This window comes from Cupressus sempervirens, chromosome 9, assembly GCF_028749045.1.
Source record: "Cupressus sempervirens isolate cs-2001-9-10 chromosome 9, ASM2874904v1, whole genome shotgun sequence".
NCBI lineage: Eukaryota > Viridiplantae > Streptophyta > Pinopsida > Cupressales > Cupressaceae > Cupressus > Cupressus sempervirens.
This window is the reverse complement of record NC_143126.1, coordinates 672,250,068-672,265,239: the sequence shown is the minus strand read 5'-3', so window position 1 is coordinate 672,265,239 and position 15,172 is coordinate 672,250,068. Positions and strand designations below refer to the sequence as shown.

Sequence of the window (15,172 nt, the reverse complement as noted above, 5' to 3'; positions counted from 1 at the left end):
AATGCCTGCCAGTGACTACTTTGATGAAGAAGCTGATCCAAGACTACAGAATGGTGTTCCTCCCCCTTAGGAAAAACCAAGGCCAAAGGTACAAATGAGACACTTCCGTTGTATGTGGAAACAATCCCATGAATAAGTGATGTCTCTACAACCTGCTCAACTAGCTGAAGAACATGTCTCAGAGAACTATCTGTCTCTACAACTAATGAAGAACCCTGCTACAACTACTAATCATAAGTATCCACAATCACTTCAACTTGTGACAATTGATCATGTAGAGAATGAACAAGAGGGTTGAATGGAGCCCTCATGACAACTAAAGAATGTGTTTCTACATCAAGAAGAAGAGGCAGATCATCAATACTATGCCCCAAATCTATCACTAAAGCTAGACCTAGAAGACTAGATGTACCCTGCTATGCTAGACCTATCACTGTGGCTATATATGCATGTGGACTGAATTGATAGAGTCACCTCTTGCTGCAATTGTTGATAGAGCCCCATGTAACTAAATCTATCGAAGCACTATCATTGGTGTCACTATCAGTTTCCACACAGTATGATGTATGAAGAGGATTAGAGGATAAGCTGGGTGAAATCTCCTCAAAGTGTACATCCTTCTCCACAAAAATATGATGTGTCTCTAGATCCAATAATCTATATGCCTTCACACCATCTTCATAACCAATGAAAGTACAATGCTGAGGTGACGATGCCTTGCATTCCCTAGAAGATATCTTTGCCCATGCAGGACAACCAAAGACTCTACAGTGTGTCACAATTGGTTTTCTACCGCACCATGCCTCAAAAGGAGTCTTGCCATCTAAGGCTGGATGAGGAGACCTATTAAGAATGTGAGTGGCACTACTGATTGCTTTGACTTCTAGTGATGGATCTAGAGACTTGGCTTGTATCATGCAACTTTCCATAGACTTAAGAGTTTGGATCCTCAATGTTATGACATCTGTCTTATGCAAACTGAATGTTACTAGATTTTGAAGATCAATACCCTCAAGCCTAAAATATTTTTTTGTCTTCTATTCACATACATGCTTCAATTTTCCATTCTTAGAACTTTGATGGCTTTCCTCAATTTATGTTCAACCTAAGTCTTGAAGGCTAGAAACTTGTCCAACACTTCATTCTTGTTATGAAGAAAGTAGACCCAAGTGTATCTTGAAAAGTCATCAACAAAATTCAATATGTAGCTACCCTGGTTGACTGCAAAAGGACCTACTAAAACCATGTGAACCATTCTATTTGTGCAAATTTGTTGAAGGTAGCAGAAGGCAAGATGACCAATCCACTGATGCCATAATTGCATTGTTCAATCTGATTGTGATGACAAGACCTTTGAAGGAGACTTGGGCACAAAATGGGAGAAACAATGCAACCTTTTTTTATGATTCACTTTCTCCACTACAACCAATGATTCATCTTTTAGACTATGCACCTATACTAAGTCTGGAAGAAACTCAACTCTATGTCCATCTCCGAGGTGAGTGATTTGGTAGATTGATGGGAGATTTGAACTTAGGTTTGGAACATAGAGAACATCTTAAAAATCTCCATTTTCCATTTCCGCATTTCCTTTTCCTTGAACTTCCATTTTGGTATTATCTCCCACAAAGATGTGTGGTACCTTTGATTGCTTCATTGAAGAACCCTTGTGATAAGAGCCACCTGAGTCAAGTATCCATTCCTTTAAAGAGTTTGAATTTGCCAAGAGTGCTTGCCCTTTGCCCTTTGAATATCAAGAAGACCCTTTTATCCTTATAAGCATTAGGCAATGGAACGTTATGTTTCTTCATGATATTTGTTAATTCGTCAATCTTTTTAAGATAACACTCATGTTCTTTATGACCCATTTTCTTGCAATAGGCGCACTTTTTCTTCTCCTTATTATTGTTGTCCCCCTTCTTGTTTGAATTCAAGGAAGACTTTCCTTGTTGATTGGATGATGGTGTTGTCTTTTTTGCATCCTTTGATTTGTCCTTCCACTTCTTTTTCTTACCCTTTCCTTGATTTGAAGATTGTCCAGCTGAATTTTGAGAACCCTCATTGTTTGCCACCAATGCTTTTGACTTAGGTGATTTGAGAATCTCCATTGATTTCAACTTCTTTTCTTTTGTATCCAATAGATTAGCATATTCATCAAAAGAGACTTTCTTATAGGAAGACCCTAATGTAGTCTTTGAAGTGTTAAAAGAAGAAACAAATGTGGAATACTTCGATGGTAGCTTGTTATGAATGAGATAGATCAACCTATCAACTTTGATAGAACTCCCACAATCAGTAAGCTTTGTCCTTAGTTCATTAACCTTGATGATGAAATCATGTATAGAATCAAGTGACTTAGGATCTAAGGAGACAAGCTCATCTTCAATTTTGAAGCATCCTCTTCAAACACTTTACCATATAGGCTTTCGAGGGTATCCCAAGCTTCCTTGGATGTAGAACACTTTTTAATTTGAAACATGATATTATCATCTGACCCCAAACATATATCACCTAGGGTTTTCCTATCCATTGCTACCCAAGTTGAAATATCACTTGTTGATACTTTATCACCTACTAGTTTAGAAAGAGTACCATCTACATATTGTGAAACTCCATTATGCATTAAGTGATACCACATTCTGATGGACCATGGAGCATAGTTATGTGGAGTTAATTTTGGAAACTTAAAATTTCCCATAATGCAAAAAATGAAAGAAAGGTGCAGAAAAGAGAGAACACAACACCAAGAACACCAACCCTTTTCACTAAATCAAGAAACCCCCCCCAAAATAAATGCCTTTGGCACTTTATAGTAGTGCGATTAAAATGGGCCACTTGCCAATTTTTGGCCTTTATAGACTTCTAATTTTTCTTTTTACAACCTCTATATGGATTGTAAATTTGAAACTTTACAATGTGCTAAAATTCTGAAGCAATGCAAAGCAAAGAAAGGCCCTATTACTGAAAGTGACACTTTTGTCCACACAAACCTACAATGTGATTAAGGATATGGAATGTAGATAAAAAATAACACACTTTCAAAAAAAAAAAAAACCTATTTTTTACTCTAGATGTGCCCGTACGGAGCATTTCAAGTTGCAAAATGTAGGATTATGTAGGTACTATCACCAAAAAATGAAAATTCCAAAAAATACATGCACCAAAACTAGAAAATAGTTGCACCACTAAATTTTTTAGGAAATTATTCCCAATTTCAAAAAAAATTGCACATGATTTGGAGTCCTGATGATTGAGATATGGCCTCCCAAAGTTGGACTGCAAAATCAAAAATCAATCTGGAGAGGGGTTGCATCAACAAAAGATGGGGTTAAATTTGATGGTCATATGGTCTTGCAGTAGTTCTAATTTAGCTAGGAATGACAGTTAGATGATCATCAAATTTAGGCTCATGAAATAATGACGTCAGTGTACCCTCAGCTTGTAATAACATCAACATGATGACATGATGATGTCAGCATGTACAGATTAGTATGACCATACTGTATGGATAGTGCAAGAAAAAAATGACATGTCTAGGTACGTTTGATGACTAGATGCCATGTGTCTACTTACATGTTGTCGAGCTGGATCGTTGACTTGGATGACTGAGTTGGCATATAGTCGTTGATTGTACTATGATGTACAAGCTGAGTAGCTTGACAGTGGGCTCGATTGAGTCATAGGTATGGACCTAATGTGTCCTATGCTGATTGGTCACTTGCATGTACATAGAAAATAAAATACTGACATGTGTCTTTGTGAAGATTTAGCATGGTGTCCGCAAGTGGGTAGCTGAATAATGGGCTAGAAAAAGATTTCCCGCGCCAAAAAATTTCTTTGTTGCTGCCAAAAATTGAAGGTATATTCCATCGAGATTTGAATGTAGCCTATTAGATTTTAATGTTAGTATCCTCTGCATGTTGTCAGGCTTGAGTTTTATCAGCGGCCAGAATTCAAGTGTTTATCCCACATTGTGTATAAAGGCAAGAACCCGGTGTGTTAATCAAAGCCAATGTTGGGGGTTGTTATGTGTTGGCTAGTCTAGGTTTTAAGTGCTCTACCTAAATTTAATGCATAGTACGAGTAGTTGAATGTAATTCCTGATTTGATGGTATGGCCCAACAATGGAATAATGAGCCCATAGATTAATAATATCCTTGCAAAATAAATACAAAATTTTTGAAATTGCAGAGCTAGGGTGTGACTGCTTGGTTCTGCAAAAAAAAATTCTCTAACTGGGTAATTAACAAATAAATTTCAAAAATAGAAATTTGGAAAAATTATTATAGAGATAAAATTAAATTAGATCTAAACAATAAATAATCAAATTGATTAAATGATCATACCCAATTTGCAAATCGGTGCCTTCGAGTGCCAGTTTGCAAAAAAAAATTCCTCATGATCAACTTTAGCCCAACATAGGCAAATTTACAGTCAATCTTCACCGAATCGATATTTTGGACACAATGGTGAGGTCAAATCTGGCTCTAGACGCTCCCAATTTTTGCAAATTCTCCAGATTTAGGTCGAGGTGCTAATACATGAACAGTCTTGAATGGCTATGTGTAGAGGATCTCCCCGAGCTCTGATACCATGTAAGAATTTGGCTTAGGTCAGAATTCACCCAAGACCAAGGAACTCAAACACAAGCACAATTGTAGACCAAAGAGAGAGTATGATCAGAATGATGATATATTTATTCAATATTCCATATGAAGAGTACACTAGGAGTGCTTGTATATAAAGGCCTCTGGAAAGCTTCTAGAATGCATAGAAATTAGCATCATGATAAGTCATACAACCAAGCACATGTACACTAGATATGGGTTATCCTCCATTAAGCACAGAAGTAAGTGCAATGATGTGAGGATAAGCCTACAATGGTGTATCATGAAAATCAATGGTGTAGACCACATGTGCTAAATTAGGAGTGCGAATAACTATGTTATCTACATTACAACTCAGTGAAAGATGTAAACTCCAGTGTTGTAGACACCATGTGCTGAAATAGAGTTGCGTATTTCTATGTTGTCAACATGACAACTCATGAGAGTACACAAACTCCTAAGTGTCTGACCTAAATAAATAATAAAATAATGCATTAACCTAAGTAAACTTAAGTAAGTGTAAATAGTAAGTACTTATTTACACCAACAATATTCAAAGCCCTTTTTGTGATTTATCACATCATGATGCACACTTTATTAATGAGGAACATAACATTGTTATAATTATTCTGATGCATATTCTTTAGTATGCATTCTGTACATCTAGAAAGCAGATCCATAGAGTTGGAATAAAATTATATTTGGATATTCAAATTAGTGATGTATATTGTTTGGTATGTATTCAAGGCTAAGTTTTATTTCAATATGGGTTACTAGTTATTGTTTCACTTGTAAATCTTTAGATTCTTTGCATTAACATGCGAATAGAATCTTGTGGAAATCCTCAATGAAAGTGAATAAGATATTTTAAGAAAATCCCTAAGAGCCATAAAATTATGCTATAGTTTAGTATAGAAAATATACTTATATTTTGTTATTGGCTAATTGTTGGGTTATGGGGGGTTGTTGGCCTTAGAGACCATTATTTGCAAGGTCATTTGGCCTCTTTCAGCTAAATTATGTAAACCCTACCATTTGATATACTTTCTCTTATCAATATTTTTTTATTATGTGTTTCTTTAAGGATGTACATATAGGTTCTCCCAAATTTGTAGTTGGGGATCAAACGGTCCTAAATGCTCTAGTTGAAATGTTAACGAATGGGAAAGGGAAAAACATTACTATGATGGTTCACAAGGTAAGTTTATAAATTATCTTCTATAGGTTTAGTTATTATATGTTTTAGATTATATCTTGTCAATTTATGTTTGTGGAATGCAAACTATCTCTAAAGTTGTGCAAACCCCTATTATGCCCTTTAGTACCTCTAATACTATGTCAAAAATAAGATTTAATATAGATCTTTTTGCACTTAATTATCTTATTTGAGCTTTCATATTTTGCTAATATTTTTTCTTTTACCACATGATACTTCTAGAGTAGCTTCACTAAGGACTCAATTTGTTGGCATGAAAGATCTGACTATGCCATTTAAGACATCCAATGCCATGTAAAAGGTAAGATTCAAAATATGTTTTTGTGTGTTTGATTTTGTTATCTACCCTATTATATCACTTTAAGATTTATATTTTTGTGTTGTAGGACATGTCAAGATGTGTCATGCCCCTTCTATCTAGACTGGATACACCCATAACAAGAGTGACACCAAGTGCAATACCTTAGAGCATGCCATCTACATCAAGCATAGATGCTCCTAGTATCCATATTGAAATGGGAATTCATGTCCCTATTATAAGTATACCATAATTAATAAATAATCCATCAAGTGTGTATTTAGTAAGAATTATCCCAACAACACCTGAACAAGTTTCATTAAGAAATGTTATGGAATCACAATCAAAACCGTTAAGGATGCTACTAGAGATTCTTGAAAATGTTGAAATGAGGAAAGAAATACTTAATCAAATAGAGTAATGTGAAAGGACATTATTGAGTGCAAGGCTTACTTTGGTTGAATAGGTAGATTTATTTGAATTATTATCTTATTAGCCTTTTGTAGCTCATATTTTTCTTCATAATTGTACATTTTATTTTTCACAATTTTAGAATATTTAATTCTTAGTACAAACATATATTTTTTATTTCTCAAATACCTTTGCAAGGTATAAACCTTGTATGATACCTCTTGACAAGGTATAACTACAAACTTTTATCCTATGGTTGAAAGTCACCACTCTTTTATTCATTTACTAATATTTCTCCATGTAAATGTCATTACACACCACTTATCTTTACCTTTATGTTTTCTTGAAATAATTTATTCATAGTTATTGCCAATACTCTCACTTTTTATTATTGCCTTAACTCTACTTAGTTTGTCTTGACTTGGGTCAATATAAATTAAAAAATTTATTTTACCTTTACTTGGTCCACACATTCTGGAATGCACTTCTTTCTTCAAACTTGTTGTTCACTACCTATAAGCTAGCATGTGTTTTCCTCTAATGATGTTTTTTTTTTTCTTACTCATAAAATTTTTCTCTCATTCCTTATGGACTTGTTATCCTTTCAATGCAATGTGGTAATGTCTGTGTTTACTTCATTTTCATATATTATCTCATCCTTTCAAATTTTTTCTCAACTAAGATAAATGTGCCTTATTTATCAACAACCCTGTTATTCTCAATGCACTTAAGTATTATTTTAAATCTTAAAATAGTTACATATTTTGGTTGGGTTTCTAAAATTTAACAATCGTACTATAAATATAGGAAAGACATGGAGAAGTCAATGATGTGCCTATAGAGGAATCTACCTCAATACCCAAGACATCAACAATATCTTCAGTCACTACAAAAGGGATGTAAGAAGCTATGATCTTTCTCTCCTTTGAAGGAAATGTTTTCAAAGATCAAATGGGTATAAAATTATTTCACTATATTCATCATCGTTCAAAGCATCTATTTGGAAATACCATCCAAATGGACTAGAGAAAACAAACTAGTGATTAAAAATATCAACTATTTAAACATGTAATAACAACATTTGGAAATCTCGTTTTAATAAAGAACTTATTTCAGATATTACAAGAAAAAACATTCATTCCAAAAGGGATAATTTAAGGTATATGTTAAGAAAAGATTTGAGATATCAATGACCAACTTGGATCATAGATCAAGGGACATGGGATGAACTTATCAAAGATGCCAATTTTAAGAGAAAGACAAACGATAATCCAAGTTATTTTACATCTGCACTAGCAGGATCTAAAAGATGTCTTCGAGATACAACAAAAGAAACCCAATCTATATTGTATCATACTAGATCCCTTAAATTAGGGTCTAGTTGGTACAATAGCATTCACGGTGGCTTGGTACGTAAATATTTTTTTATCTCCAAGAATTTATATTTCATAACCAATTCATGTGCTAAACTTGTGAGTTGATTGTATCTTATAACTCACTATGTCATATAAATATAGTTATATTTGTTTATGTAGGCTCATAAATTTTAAAAAGATGTCTCAAAGGAGGACCTAAAGTATGCCTTACTACATGGTTCCCAAGGCCTTTGGCAACGCTCGCTAAAGCAAGGAGAGAAATTAGTCACTAGCCATGAATCTGAGGTAAGTTCTTCACATTATTCTATGGCATCAATAATTTAGTTAGAGTTTATGTTATTTTAATAAGTTAAATTGTGTTGTGTATAGGGATCCCAACAATCAAAGTTATCTAGTAGTGAGCATAAGGAGGAACTAAAGGAACATGTTGAATTGTTTGTCCCACAAAATTATTAAACTATCATTCGAGAACCTCAACATGAAACCATCCTTGAATTTCAACAAGTTGCAAATAATAATAAAGACATTGATCAATATGATGGACAATCCATGACCACAATTACAATAGTGCCTCATAGAAAGACAACACTAAGGAAGAGGATGGATAAAACATAATTTTTAATTTGAAAATAAGGTATGTTGTAATATTTTACTAGAATATATTATTTTTGAAAGCTTTGTGGCTTCTTGAACTTGAATTAAAAAAACTAATGTTTTTTATTATAATATTCATGTCACAAATTGTCCCTCAAAACTATGTTGAATTGTGATTTTTAGGAAGTCTACCTTTTCATTTTTCTTGTGAGTTTTTATTAACAGGTTTTTTTCTCCTTTCAAATAGATGTCATTGGCATATGGAAATTACTATATCTTCATTCTTCTTGTCTTTCTCTTCACAAAATTCATTATTCTTATAATCTGAAAATTGTTGTCTCATCTTTCTTTTATGTTTTTGGCAAAAAACAAAGATTATGAAATTCTTCTTGTTCAGTTGAAAAATATACTTGTAAAATTGCATCTTCAAACGGTCATTCTAGAAATGCTATTTTGAAAATATTATAGCATTGACATGCTGAAAACACAATAGCTTTGACATGCTAAAAACAGTACAGCTCTAGCATGCTGAAAATAAAATATATTTTTGTAGTTATCTTCATAAAAAAATGTACTTAAACAATAATTTTCAATTAATCAGATGTGATGGGTTTCGTACTTATTAATAGTAATACATACTTATGCAAAAGATACACTGGAGGCTAAGAATAAACAATTTATTGTGTGATTTTGAGTTTAAAACTCTTAATGTGAAATTTGATTAAATCACTTACTTTTATGTCCATTTTTTAGTTTTTGCAAAGTTTATTTGTGTATACTCCATCATTTTAAAGTGTTTCTTTCTCAACAACTTATTATGGGATAGAGATCATGTTCCTCTTCTAATGTTCATGTTTTGTATATCCATACTTGTAATAATAATAAAATGTAAGTTGATTGGTCAAACAAGTTATGAGGCTTGCACATCACGATAAACTGATTCATTCCACTATTACATGAGTTCACTTGAAAATGAAGTATTTGATGCACTAGCATCCTTTGGAGTTGGTACAATATGGTTATGTTCTTGAAAAGACTACTCAAGTAGAGTCATGTATCTACAATATATAACATGAGAAATTAAACTAAAACAACTTACATGTTCTCTCACGCAGGAGTGTTTCTAAGTAATTCATATATGTTATGTTTCAAGAAGAAGGATGATTTAGCTTTCTATGAATATTTGTTGGGATAAGTTAAAACCCTTTAATTTCATTCCAATTGTTCAATTTTTTGAGTGAATGGGTATATACAACTTTGTGGTTAACTATATCAAAACTAGTTGTGTGTAGTTATTTTCTCATTTACAACATTTACCCAATTGTAATTTTTATTTATAGAACAAGAAGTTGGAAATAATGTCAGAAAATGGAATGCAACAATTTACATGTGAAAGATAAATTTTGAAACAAATCTTCAACAAATTGTCTTCATCTAAGACAAAAAGAAAGTTGCGTATTGTCTTAGATTTGTCTTTGACTGAGTTTCTTGATATATTGTCTTTGAAAATTGTCTTGATAAGACATATATAATTTTGTTATGTATTGTCTTATAATGACAATTGATTAAAATGATATATTAAGATGCTTTGTTAAAGACATAACTAAGATGATACACAACTCTCTTTTTTGTCTCAGATGAAGACAATTTATTAAAAAAATTATAGCATTTTGTTTTTAACACCCCCTTTTTGTAGTTGTCATGTTTTGTATAACACTATCCAATAATTATCCCCATGGCCAAGCAAAAAACTCTACAAGACAACCTTAAAGAATGCTACCACACCTCTAGAAGACACCCTAAGCAAAACCATTGAAAAATATCCCTAGTCTTGACCATCCTTAATAGTACTATTCGTAAAAATTAAAGTGACTTTTTCAATAAAAATTTAAGTATATTGTCTATTTTGACGTATATTATAAACACAAATGCATTGGTAGATGTTCACATGTAATGCTCAATTATAAATAATATAATGAATGGTTATTGGTACATGAGAAGATTATGTAATAGGCCATTTGTGTAATAATTATTGACTAACTAGTTGAATTTTTTATTAGAATACATTTAATTTTTGTGCTCTTCCCCTACTAATGAAACAATTATTCTTCCCATCCTTTGAATTTACAAAACTTCCACGATCATTGTTGTAAGACTTTTCATGTATCTAATTCTAAATTATAACTATTTTTTCACTTTTAATTTTAAGTATTTCTAGCCTTATATTCTTTTTATGTACATGCCATACTAACACTATATAGAACGCTGCTCAATATAATAATTATAAATATGATTATAAAATATTTTTCACTTAAATAATCTTTATTTGTCAATTTGCATAATACTCAAAATTTCTATTATTCTAATTTAAAAATACTAGAAATGGTTCTTATATCATTGGACACTTTAAACATGAGAATTTTGTAAAGGAAGTTTATAGAGATTATACTGTTATCAATGGGATGCAGTTATCCTCCTACAAATTGCACCATTGACTAAATTTCAAAAAAAATGAAAATATGATGATTTTTTTGAAATTTTCATCCTTTGATCTTTATGATCTGTATATTTTATGATTGAAAACAACACAATTTTTGAAAAAAAATCACTTTATTTTGACTTTTTTGATCTTTGGTACATTTTGTCTTTGAGATTAACCAGCACCTTTCCAACGTAACTCTGAGAGTGGCTGTTAGCTTTCAATTATTGAGTCACCTAAGGTCTCTGTCATCTGTCTATAAGCTTAAGAAATTCATCAGCACCTTTCCAATGCAACTCTGAGGGTGGCTATTAGGTTTCAATTATTGAGTCACCTGAGGTCTCTGTCATCTGTCTGTAAGCTTAAACAATTCATATTTATGGGGAAACACAAATTTCACAATTAATTATGATTAGTAGGTTTGATGGCGCATGCGACTGCATATTTTGAGGTTTTCGAGAGATTTGCAGGATTGTGTCGTTTTCCTTTCCTTTCATATCAATCATTTCAAAATATCATCCGAGTAAAATTCATGAAGTTTGATATGAACTCAGCTAAGTTCCAGTGACTGTTGTTGATGATAGGGTTCTGTAACACAAATATCTTTCATTAATTTACTTGTAAAGACAGCAACTGGCGGCCATAAATAGTTAAGGCGGCCATTTTCTCTGGCATTTCGATTGACCAGCAAAGCGAGTTAAAGATATTAAAGTAAGATGATATGGCATTGATGAATCTCTGATTCTGAAGACTTGAAATCATCATAAATGCCGATCTCCGTTACATCAAATTTATTAGACATCATCAAGTTGTGATAAGGTTAAACTTTGAAGCTATAAATTACTGATAAGTTTGCAGTTGGGCTCACACATCGTTTCTGATTGAATCCTTTCGTGTGAACGAAACTTTGTTTAGTGAGCTTAATCACCTGGATATACGGTATAATTTGTATAACTTGTTTGCATACTAGTATGCACTTCCTTTTCATGTTAATTTTTTCCAAATTTTCCTTGAGTTTGATCTATTTGTTTGTCTAGCTGTGTGCACGAAATGGCAACTCCAGGAGAGCATATTGATGAGATTCGGAGGGAGAAATTCTCAATTGGTCGAGAAGAAAATCCATTGGTTGAAGACCTCCATCACGCTGTCAAACATCTTTCTGCAGAGCTTTATGCAAAGGATGTCCATTTTCTTATGGAGCTTATTCAGGTCAACTGCTTTACTGTTAGAGAGATTTAGTATAATTCTCCTGCTAACTGGACAATTATTTCTATGGCTTGATATCTTATCATTTTGCAGCAAATTCAATTATTTCTTAGAACATTTAATAAACGTGTGTGTTACATGATAGAATGCTGAAGACAATAATTATGCAGCAGAAGTGGAGCCCTCAACAGAATTTGTAATCACATACAGAGATATCACAGGGACGGATGCTTCTGCTACTCTGCTACTCTTTAACAACGAGATTGGATTCACCCCTAAGAACATTGAGTCTCTTTGTAGTGTTGGACGGTCCACCAAAAAGAGTAAAAGGAAAGGTGGAGATTATATAGGAGAGAAACGTATTTCACTACAATTACAACTGAATTAATGTCATCACTACATTGTTTATTTACTGTTAATAATGTGAATAAATGTTACTTAAACAATATACGAATGTGAATTGTTATTGGCTGTCTTCGGATATTTTTGAAGTATTTTTATTACAATTTAGATTATGATTCCTTTTTATGTTCTAGCGGATCGCAGTTCATTGTATGAAAACTTAACACAACAATTTAAGAACTTTGACTTTTGTTGTTAGTTTGTTTTAAGCGTAAGTGTAAACCCTGCGTGGTTGTTATTTGGATTATGAAAACTTTTCTTGATAAAGATATTGCTGGTTTAGTTTGTTACAGTTTCCTTACTATTTGTTATAGATAGTTAGATGCTTGGTTACTGAACTCTCGTGTTATTATGATTTTTATTTTAGGATTTAGACATAGGTAGCTAATGCGTCATTCTTTGCTCTGTAGACTGCTCCTCAATTCATAGTGATTATATACTTTGTTAACTCTATAAATCAGAAACCCAGTATCAACTACCTTTAATGCAGATGTCATCCAATACAAGTTTTACTTAAATGTACTGCTGTTATTCGCAGGAATAGGATTTAAGAGCGTGTTCTTGGTGAGCGGTCACCCTTATATTTTCAGTAATGGGTATCAAATTCGATTCAACAAAATTCCTCCCCCTGACAACAAAATTGGCTACATTGTTTCAGAGTGAATTGATGATAGACCAAGGCTGGATGATATCCTCAGCATCTATGGTGGAAATAATTTATCAGAGATACCTACTACTGTGATCATTTTGCCCCTACGTCATGAAAAGGTTGAAGCTGTTGTTAATTATTGTTAGTTGGACAGCTGTTATTTTTGACCCAGAAATAGCAGTAGTATTTATGGGTAGCTTGGATAGCTGTTCGTCCTTATCTATATATAGCAGCATTAGTTATGGGTAGTTTGGACAGCTGTTTGTCCACTTGCCGAGAATTAGTAAATGGTTGTTGCAAGGATAATTATTTACTAATTTTAGTGATTCCCTTTTGGACACTTTGCAACCAATTCTATTATTGGCTGTCGAGTTGTCTTAATCTCAGCCGTTGGTTTGATTTAATCTCGGTCGTTGGTTTACCAACAGGAGTAGTATAAAAAGGGGTCATTGGGTCATTTGGAGAAAGAAATTTTGGAGAAATATTTCAGTGTTAGCAAACAGTCTTGCAGTGTTAGCAAGGGCGCAATGTTAGCGTGGGGATAGCAGTGAGAAATATCAGCGAGAGAAATTAGGAGGAGGTTGAAGTTCTGCCAGTGAGAGGCAAGGAATTTTTGTATCTCTTGATATGCAGAAGTTTAATATAATTTTTCATCTGTAGAACTGGTTTTCCCTTAGGGGTTTTTTCAGAGACAATTTGTCCGAAAAATATTGTGTTGCACATTTCTTTCCGTATTTTATAAGTGAAGTTGCAGTTGCGTTATTTTTCAATATTAGTTGGGAATTTATTTTCAGTAGTTTAATAATCGTTTATCATAGGAGATTAATAATCAATGACTGCAATAGTTGATTTTTCACAGCTGTCAAACAACAACTTGCGAGTGTTCATCCAGAAATGATTTTGTTTCTGTCAAAAATAAAGAGATTTTCGGTTCGCGAGGAGAATCAGAAGCGTGTGAATTCCATCTCTGTTTCGAAAGAAACAGCATTTCAAAGTATTAAGAATGAAGAAAGTGAGTCCTTCATATTGCATCCCACTCCCCAAGAAAATGATGAGTCCAACGGAGAGGGAAGTTATTATATGTGGAGGCAAAGATTTCCCGTGAAGAATGAGAATCGGGTGGAAGGAAGAGATGAGGTGGATAACTGGGTTATTACGCTGGCGTTTCCTCATGATGAACAGGTGACAACGACAAGAAACAAAGTGAGTGCTGGTATTTATGCCTATCTACCCACTGAAATGGTGACTGGATTGCCATTCATCATTCAGGCGGATTTCATTCTGGTTTCGTCAAGAGAGAGCATAAAGTTGGATAATAAGTGGAATCAAGGAATTCTTGACTGCGTTCCCACCGCATTTTTTTCAGCCTTTGTTCTTCTTGTGAAAGGCGTGGAATCAGCACTGCCATCCTCGAGAAGCTATTGCTTTGAGAAATACCTCCCTATTCACCCTCTTTCCTATCCTCGGTTAGAAAGCGTCCGACAGACTATCCAAACCTGTCTGAAAACACAAGAAATCGTTCTCTGTGAAGGCCAGAAGACGTATTGCACTCCATCACAAGCTCATCAAATATTTCCTGCCTTCAGAAGCATATTGCAAAGATCAACTCCTGGAGAAATTAAATGATATCTGCTCTAATGAAGTATTTGTAATTCACCCATGCATGGAAAGTTTAGAGTCCTTGCAATTCTTGGGAGTGGAATGAAGGAGGTGGACAGAGTGGATCAAAAGACAAACATGAATGCAATGATAAACATTCAAATCAATAAGCAAAACACAAAGACATCAAGTTGTGCTACAACACTTCATACTCATTAACATAACTAAACTCCATTACAAATCCATAGAATGCTACAGCATTCTATCCACTCATGATCCACCATGAGAAACCCAAAATGGGCTCTGCTGATCACAAGCTCAATCCATGATATTTA

At 33.5% G+C, this 15,172-nt stretch overlaps 1 pseudogene; it reads left to right on the top strand.

Moving 5' to 3' along the window:
* Positions 1–12,031: 12,031 nt before the first annotated feature.
* LOC149540528 (protein NO VEIN-like) lies at positions 12,032–14,864 on the top strand (annotated as a pseudogene).
* Positions 14,865–15,172: the final 308 nt, after the last annotated feature.